Below are 6,864 nucleotides of genomic sequence, written 5' to 3'. Positions count from 1 at the left end.
ATCATGTGATCGTCAGCAGGCAGCTGATGTAGCATTCACTTGTTGTTATAGTTAGTGACACCTCGAAATCTGTAACAAATACATGCATCCAGACTATAAGTCACATCACTGCCAAAATTTAATCTCTTGGTCCTTGTGTCATTTCTGACCTTCCCTGAAAATTTCATCCAAATCTGTTGGTCTGTTTTTGAGCAATGTCGCTAACAGGCAAACAGACCGACAAACATACGCCGATCGTCACATAACTCTGCCGCGTTCCTTGGCAGAGTAATAAACAGAAATTTGGGTACTCCTTTTCATTAAGTAGTATACATACTTTAGTTGTTTTTTTCTTTTAAACTTTATGATTAGTTTTCCATACAAAAGAAATAACTCTACACTTCTTGGACAGTAAACATCTTTTTCTCACTGTAACTGCCAAAGTTTCTATTTCTGATGCTAGTCATGTAAAGAAAAGATCTTACTTGACTTTACTGTGACTAAATAGATTAAGATGAACAGAATATGAATAAATGATAACCTAAGAGCTTACAATTAATTCTTTCACAACCCCTACAATGTTACTTCATCTAGAATGTACAGATTTATAAAATCCCTGCCTCTTTTGATCAAGCACAACAGCTCACCACATCCCTGTGATACTGGAGTAATTCAGTCATCCACGTTCAACTTATGGGCCGCTGGCTGGTACTCTGGCTTGCTCCCACAGTCCAAAAAATATGCTCAAGTTAATTGGGGACTCTAAATTTTCTGTAGGTGTGAATGCGAGTATACTTGTCCGTGAAACCCTGTGATAGACGGCTGACCTGTCCAGCTGATGGGATCGGTTCCTTAGGTTACTTATTTGAAACCCAGGAATCAAATTTGTGTTTCTGAGCTTGCCATCAGTACACTGCACCTTTAAAATAGGAATGCTCTGCCATTGTGCTGGAAAAAAATCCCACATGGACAGGTGAATGCACATAAATGACTTGATTATCACCTAAGGGTGTCTTTAAAGTTGTCACGCTGATGTTTCTTTTCAATTTTACTTCTGCCATTTCTGTCTACCTGGTGCACAAAACAGCTGTTCCATGTCTGTCTGTCTAGGAAAAGGAAGTCTTCTCCCCCCCCCCCAGTGGTTATATACATTTTTTTCTTATCCAATCAACAGTGTCAGGATTCTAAAGCCCTTGAAGAAAAAGTTGTGATGTGAATGAGACTTAATTTAGCAGAGCACACACTGATCATAGGAGACACATTTAATCATTAAAAGACAAATGCAACAGACAGAAGTTACTGGCGCTTGAATAACTGTCATCTTTCCACATTCTCCTGCATATATTTGATTAAATGCAATTAATGGAAACCCAAATTAACACATTAATTTGCAATATTTTCAGAACTTTGGTTCAACTTTGCACAACATTTTAATGGGGACAAGTGACAGAACAGCGATAAGAGGGGACAGACTGCACGTGTTCATGGAGTTGTATCCATTATGTACATGTGTATCCAGTGCTGGTTTGCATCTCTGTTATTTATATGTCCACGCCATCTTGTACCATGTCTTTGTTTCGTCTGTGACATGCAAAGATCCTGTTTGCTTTGTGCTGCTGGGGTTGGTCTGGGGAACACTGATGCAATGACATATTGACTGACACAAGACAATTAAATTGATTCTGACCAGGTCTGGTGGTCTGTATTGATCATTACACCACTTTGCAGCAAATATTCCCTCCCAGACATGGTGCCTTTATAAATGTCACTGAAAGCAAATGCCATGTCCTTTTAATTGCATGACAAACGTATTTAAAAAAACAAAAAACATAAAGTGCTTCCTATGCAAACCATATTGGTGTTTTCCAAGTCAAGGGTAGCACTGCATGGCAGCCGTTCCGTGGCTGATAGCAGAGTATTGTGTATGCCAGATGTAAATGCAACAGAGGTTCAAAGACGGCGTTGTATACTTAGATGCCACTTCTTAGACCAGTAAATATAGCTGGTTTATGATTTACTGTAATATCCAGAGTACTTTTCTCCCTCTGCCAGGAACTACCTCTTACAGTGGAAAGAGCTATTGGCAACTTGCTGAGAGTGTTATCCAGATCACAACATTTCCTTGATCGCAGTAATATAAGTAGACGCAATAGAATTCTCAACTGTTAGCTCTGAGGAATATTATTATTGCTATATCAATATCTGCAGAGTTATCACCATCTTAATAGATGCCGCACACTTTAATTTCATGAAGGTCATCATTGTAATTTCCATATGTATAGTTTCCAACTGAATGGCTCTGTAATTCAATATAAAAAAAAATCTAACCAAAGCTGTTATTTATTGCTATCCAGGTGGTTCAGAAATGTGTCGTAAAGCTCCAGTAGGTAACTAGAACATAATGTGGAGAGGGCTGGGTGTACTGAAGCTCCACAAGCTCCAAGAGATGATGAAAACCTGAACTTTCAACATTGATGTCAGGAAATGTATCGTGCATCAGCTGTGGCATCTGGTTGTTTAATACTGTAGCTACCCAGTCACTCGGACTGCATTCAGCTCTGTGTTGGCAAGTAGCTAGCAATGGGCCGCTATCACATCAACTTCTGTGATACCTAATGGCCTCCAGCCAAAGTCCATGTGTTTAAGAGAAGCTAAGATCACCTAGGACCATGTTCTTCTATCGCAGTAGCAAATGTAACTGAGTCACCATTCAGACCCAAAGCATATGTCTGCTGAGTGAAGCGCATCATCAGCACAGGACAAATGTCCACTGTGCTCAGTTTGTTTGTTAGATAAATTGTTTGTTGATTAATAATGTTGGTAGTATTGTTGAAGAAAAGAACTCCAAATTTGCATTCATAATGTCCAGACCCATATTGTTCCCTTCCTTCACCTGTGTGACATGGAACATGGAAGTGGAAATTGGACATTTTAGTTTACAAAACAATCTCAAGTTGAGATTCACACATTAGCTTATCAGCAACTTTTAACAGCATAACTTGACTTCAAGTAGTGTGCTTTGAAAATACAGGCAAATTTCAAATTCAGAAGCTTAATTTTGATTATATCCTGCCCCCTGGAGGCCACGGATTATTTAATGTTTTGTAAAACTAAACAACTTGGTTCTGCACTGCAGTTCACTCTATTTGAACCGAATAGAAAGACCTGACATTATTCCAGTTTGAAGCATTGCTATTCATGTCATCCTTCCATATAATTACTCTATATGGGGTGCACCATCTTTTTTTTCCACTTGGCTGTGTCTCATTACATCTCTTTGTCCCACCACACAAATTAGTCTCTTTTTCCAGCAACACTTCAGAGTCCATTTGATCCAAAGGGTAATGGGCAAACAATGCCATTAGAATGTGAAGTTTCAATAAAATGCATAAATATTGTTTGATTGCATTGAGGGAAAAATGCTGTTGTTTTTTTTCCAGGGTGTAGGCATTTTGGATCAGAAGAAAGACGGCAGCAGTGAGGTTTGCAGTAAAACAAACAAAAAAAAAGAAGCGAGAGGACAGCGAGTGAGTCAGAGGCACAGAATAGAAAAACAAGAACCACTATGTGAAGCAGAGATGTTGCTGAAAGAAAAGTGTAAACCTGAAAGATTGTGCTTAGGTGAGGGATCAAAGTGTGGATTGCTGGTGGCTTACAGGAGGTGAAGAGAGGAGAAAAAAAGTGGCAAGAGGAGGATTAAGGAAGATGTGTTTACTGTACGCTTACCGTGTGAAATGTTGGGAGAAGCTTCCTTCTCCATGAATCCAGATGAAAGCAACGACCCTTTGTTGATTTCAGCCCATCTAATCCGCTAAAGCGGTGAAGAGGAAAATTAGATTAAAAGGGGAAAGGAGAGATCATAAACCCATGGTAAGTGAACTGAAAAAAGGTCAAATTAAAAGAAAAAGTATTTTTTTTACCACCTAAATATAATTTTCATGACTGTGGCAGTGACTTCATCAGTTTCAATGAGGCAAAATTAACTGATCTAATTGGCTTACAATGTTTTGTCTTTTGCATTTGCAGAGAAACTTTATAGCAGAGTCCAGTAGCTCAAGCTCAGGAAGTCATGAATTTAAACACTAATGATGACAGGGTTTAAACAAATCCAGCATGCTCTTGTGGTTTGTATAGTTCTATTTCTCTACCCAGTCTTGTGAGAATGTGGCTGATATGCAGAAACTAGTGTGCATTTATGGAGCTAGGCAAATTATAAGGCTGTGGAGGTTGTGGTGGTGGATGGGTGTGTGTGTCCAAATTTTCTGCAAGATACTTAAACCTTTAGCACCCAAGTGATCCATATGCTTTTGTTGGCTTCACCTAATAACAACCTTAGTTTCTGTGCACAGACATGCTGATGATCCAGAACATCAACACGATCTGCCTATTATTCATGCATTCATTCATTTAATCTTAATGATTCATTGAGGGCATGCTCATAACAACAGAACTTAAACTAAAAGCACCTTTCCCAATTTACTTTTCTGCACATCAGACTTGAAATAATAATTATTGCCTTGACTGAGTTGAGTCATGATTTGGGACCAGTTTGACAAAGGTTATGTATCTTCTGTTCAGAGATTTATAAATGAAAAGAAACAAATGTTTGTGACATTTTAGTGTTGGAGATGGTCGATCAACTCTTTTGCACACATCACACAGTGATGAGTAGAATAACTGACAGCACTGGTTACAGTTTACCATTCCACTTGAAGATTCATTACTTGTGACAGAGTGGAGGCAGAGGCGTGTCTATAGATAACATCACCACAGACTAAAATTAGATTGCCTCAGTTATTTTCTTGTTACTGATGACATGGAAACATCAGCTTTGTTTCTGTACCAAGACCCAGTTTTATTTCTTGTAGCTTTCCTGAAAAGTGTGTTAATGAGTCTTACATGTGTGTTTACCTTGGACTGCACAGACCTTTCAAGTTGCTAAGTGATATCAGGCACCGAGACTTTCGAGACTTTAATGTGGCCAATTGGTGTACTGTAGAAAGCAATCTTTTTTTTATAACATGATGGTATTTAAATCAGTAAAAGATTATATCATTCAGTAGCTATGTTTTTGTGTGGCTGAGATGGACTCTTTGATTGCGTCACCATCAGATTCACAGTTGAAGTTTTGAAACGCAAGTTTTCAATTTTGGTATCCAGTAGTGTGTTTGGAGTTTGAAATTGAATGATGTTGCCAATGTCTCATTTTGAGAGAAAAAAATGGGGAAAAAAACAGCAACAAAAAAGCCCACCTTTAGGCAATGCATCCTTAGCCTCATTGAAATCATGATCTTCTGTGTACAAGAATAAACTTAGGTTGCATACATATGTTGCATAAGGAAAATGGTCACAGTTGAGGGTGGTTTGACTCATAATGGGAAAGTCTGAGTATGAATACGAGACAAAACTGCCTTCCAGTGATTCAGACACACAGCTGTGAGGTAATTTAAAATACAACAAGATCTCCTTCAGATCCTAGCACAAAGATAAAACTGAAAGATCTGAGGCAGTACTTCAAAAGAAAAGGCAACAGCACACGAGGAGGGTGTTTAGTTGAAATTGAACTCAAGCTTCAATCCCATGATTCCTCATTTTAGGCTGTCATCTGCTGGAGGAGGACAAGAAGATTTAGAAATGAAAGAAAAGGTTACAAGTGTGGTGCAGTTAGAATTCAATTTTATGTTTTGTGTGATGGTCGAACTGTCGGATCTTCCACAGAAAAGTAATTCTCTTTCACAATGAAAAGAACAACAGCGTCAAACTTTCCAGACATTGTGCTCATGTATTTCACTCCCTATGTGTCAAAACTGAAGTTTGTAAAGTTTGATTTTCACTGAAAATGTCTGAGTGAGTGTCTTCCACTAGACCAAAAAATGTTCATCTGTAGAAACTTCGAGAACATCACAATGGCATTTATTTTTCTTAAGATTTTCTTAGCCGAATCCTTTATTTCGCATAGCAGACATGACGCTGACAACAAATCCAAACAGGCAGCCACTGTCTTCTATGAAAAGCAGCAGGCCCTACTTTAAGTCCACAGGGGATGAATGTGATCGTCAAAAAGCGGATTTGAAGCTGAGAACACTTTTAAAAGGCACTCTACAGATTTTAACACATGGAGTTCAGTTTACTTAGAGGAAGTCCTGTGAAAACAAATGGTATCTTCCTTGGTACTGAAGACATCTTTCCAGAGCTTTCTGCTGATGATGACTTTGTCCCATAATTTTTAATCATTGGAAATGTTCTTATATATATATATATATATATATATATATATATATATATATATATTCCACATTGTAAAGAAAATTAAATACTCTTGTCACCCATGAATGTTTCAGTTAAATTTTAATGTGGTGGTGCCGTCTAAATGTTATTTTACCTGTGCAGTGTCAGTAAAGATAGTCTACTTCATGACCTGTGTGAAGAAAGCAGCTACCAGAAACAAGAAGGTATACAAACATGGCATGAATGACATTGGCTGTATTGTGCTTTAACCCTAAACGATTAGAAAAAAAAGGTGATTGACTGTGGTTTGTACCAAGAGGAGAGGTGGAGTGACGTGTGCTTTGGTGTGTCTTTCACTGCGTCATGTACCATTGTGGAATTATCCTGCTGAAAGACGCCATTACCATCAGGGAATACAGTCCCTATGAATGGCTGAAGTGGTTTGCAACAATGTTTAGGTAACTGGATCAAGCTAACGTTTACATGAATACCAAGGCCCATTATTAGCCCTTTGATTGGCAACATTGGTCAAAAGTGACGCAAATTCAATGGAAAACGGGTGTCTCTAGACCCACACTCCGCATCAAACGGTTAGGGACTGAGCAAGCATGACTCTGTTGCTGGTTTGTCTTTTGTCCTTCCTCATCCCAACCCTTA

Source organism: Acanthochromis polyacanthus, chromosome 6 (genome assembly GCF_021347895.1).
Source record: "Acanthochromis polyacanthus isolate Apoly-LR-REF ecotype Palm Island chromosome 6, KAUST_Apoly_ChrSc, whole genome shotgun sequence".
Classification (NCBI taxonomy): Eukaryota; Metazoa; Chordata; class Actinopteri; family Pomacentridae; genus Acanthochromis; species Acanthochromis polyacanthus.
This window is presented reverse-complemented; position numbering follows the sequence as displayed.